This window comes from Tarenaya hassleriana, unplaced genomic scaffold, assembly GCF_000463585.1.
Source record: "Tarenaya hassleriana unplaced genomic scaffold, ASM46358v1 Cleome34, whole genome shotgun sequence".
Classification (NCBI taxonomy): Eukaryota; Viridiplantae; Streptophyta; class Magnoliopsida; order Brassicales; family Cleomaceae; genus Tarenaya; species Tarenaya hassleriana.
In genome coordinates this window covers 1,383-4,499 of record NW_010966542.1, presented here as the reverse complement: position 1 = coordinate 4,499, position 3,117 = coordinate 1,383, and positions in this window count along the sequence as shown.

Below are 3,117 nucleotides of genomic sequence, written 5' to 3'. Positions count from 1 at the left end.
ATATATATATATATATATATATATATATATATATATATCAGAGACGATATAGGGTCAAGCAAATTACTGAAATATATACACATAAAAATATTTATACGTAAATATATGTAGGGGTGGGCAACCGGATCGGGTTAATCGGGTTCGGGTAAAACCGAACCGATTAATCGGTTTTCGGTTCGGATCGGATTTCCAAAAATAACCGATCGGTTATCATAATCACATAGCCGATCGGATCGGTTCGGTTCGGGTAAATAACCGATCGGTTTCGGTTATTTGATTACACCGAAATAAAAAAATAGGTTTAATTAACACTACAAAAAAATGGTCATTTCCAACGGGTAAATCCGTTGGAAATTAACGTTTCCAACGGATTTATCCGTTGGAATTTCGTCGTTAGAAATCGGTGTCCGTTGGAAAACCGTTGGAATTTTCAACAGAATTTCAACGAATTTTTGCGTTGGAATTTTCCAACGGATTTCCAACCGCAATTTCGGTTGGAAAATTCCAATGGAATTTCCAACCGCAATCCGTTGCAATTTTCCAACGGAATTTCTAACCGATATCCGTTGGAAAATTCCAACGGAATTTTCAACCGCATTGTGACACACGAATCCCGCATCCCGTGTACAGGATATATCCAACGGATTTCCAACCGCAATTTCGGTTGGAAAATTCCAATGGAATTTCCAACCGCAATCCGTTGCAATTTTCCAACGGAATTTCTAACCGATATCCGTTGGAAAATTCCAACGGAATTTTCAACCGCATTGTGACACACGAATCCCGCATCCCGTGTACAGGATATACCACATGGACAATTACCGATAAAACATAAAACAACCAAAAGTACGGGAATTTAAAAATTATTTTTAAACACCACACGCAGCGGAAATAAACCATCACACGTTTCTTGCAAACCACTTGTCCAAACACATAATTAAACACACTGTTCCACACAAAACCTTGTTCCCCAAACCAAAACGTACGAAAACATGATTAATTAACCGTACATAAATGATGTCTTCACAAGTTATCGTCGTCCACAGTGCGCTACTCGTGCTCCTCGGGATCTGAAAAATTCAACAACGGAGGGCTAAGCAAAAGCTTAGTGAGCAGCCCGGGTTGAGCCCGGAGAGCCCATTCTCATGGAGAACGGTGCCAACTAATCTCTCAATGCAAGAATTATTTTAATCCGTTTAATCCTTTCTCACTTATCTTTTTAACACTTTAACATTATTTCACACATTTTTCCGATACCTGATAGTACTGACTCAAGTCGTCCACTGACACTATCAAGTACCGTTCCTTTCGGTATCATCTAGTACTGACTCAATTCGTCTACCGGTACTAGACTTTACCCTGCTTCCCTATAATAGTACTGACTCCACTTCGTCAACCGGTACTATTATAAAGACGACCACTCAGATCCACCAGTACTGACTCCACGCCGTCAACCGGTACTGGCTTCACTACACATTTTCTTAACGGTACTGACTCCACATCGTCGACCGGTACCGCTCCAGAAACGTCCACCCAACTATACCAGTACTGACTCCACATCGTCAACCGGTACTGGTATTCCATTTCGGTAATAGTACTGACTCCAAGTTCGTCAACCGGTACTATTACCGAAACCACATATCATCCAGTGCTGACTCCAAGTTCGTCAACCGGCACTGGTTCTAAATCCACACATCCCCGTACTAGCACTGACTCACGCCGTCAACCGGTACTAAGTACGGGGTTCCTTAATCATTCAATCACATGCATAATCATAATTATTTATCCGTTATTTCTATATCGCAATTCCGAGTACTTCTCTTAGATTTACCCTTCGTATTCGTTTCGGTTTAATTCCTTTCTTCTATTTACTTTTACCTTTTTCACGTTTTGTTCACCCTTATTTTATCCTATTTCGTTTAAATACCATTTAACACCATATTACCGTTTTAATCCATTTGAGTCAATTCGTCCGATCTAGACAGGTACTTGGTACGTTCCATTTATATGTCTGGACCGATCGATCTGTTCACCGGATCGGTCAGTTCAGGGGGTGCGTTCTAAATCATTATTTCTTATGTCTAGTTTTTTTTATCGGCTTTTTATGTCAATTGCTACTCATTTATTACTAAACATCCTTAGGTCCTAAATCCTTGCAGAAATACTAATCTACACCATTAAACATGAGAATTGAATCTCACAAACTCAACTCAAAACCACTCACTATGTTTTGGCTCGGATATTGTGCTCAGTACTTGGTCCTGTGTGTCTCCAAACTCTACGTGTGTTGGTTACTCTCCCCCCTCTCTTTCTCCTCTACTCTCTTTCTGTCCAAAATCGACTGAATTGAGAGGTTGTTTGTTTGATTTCCTTAGCCTACTGTCACGGTTTCCACCATGGCACTAACCTAGTTCTAAGACTATGCAACGGAAAGATAAATTCATAATTTATTAATCCTAGAATAGGAAAACACTAAAACACGAAGAGAGATACTAACCTTAACCGGCGAGACTGCACCTGGCGACGTCCGTGCACCACTAGAAGACGCCACAAAAAGTAACGCCCTCTACGGTATCTACACCGCAGATAGATCCAGCAAGTGGATCTGGCCTGATAAGGCCTAAAAAATTGTCGCTAGTCCGCAGAGGTTCCCGAGAGCTTATGGTCGTATTAGACTTCTTATAAAGCTCTCTAGATCCCTTATAGGACTTAGGACTTGGTGTGTTGAAGTCTTGAGCCAAACTCCCCTTATATAGAGTTCCAAATCCTTGAAAATGGGTAGAATTTTCGACACTATTCATCGACACTATTCAGGGTTACTATTCACCGACACTATTCACGATTACTATTCATTGACACTATTCATCATTTTACAGATTTATGCAAATTTGACCGAGTTTCCACATCGTTTTATTTTTCGCTTGAATGAAACTGATTCAATCAAATTTGATCAAAATTGTACGAGTTGCTTTTACTCGATCGAATCAACTCTCCGCCACTTTAGATCATTATGTGTCCTTTTTTTTCTGGGCTGACCAGTCTGATCTATTTTGTGTCCCTTTTTTTTTCTGATGTTGTACCTTATATTTAAACTAATGTCCTGTCTATTTACTTATT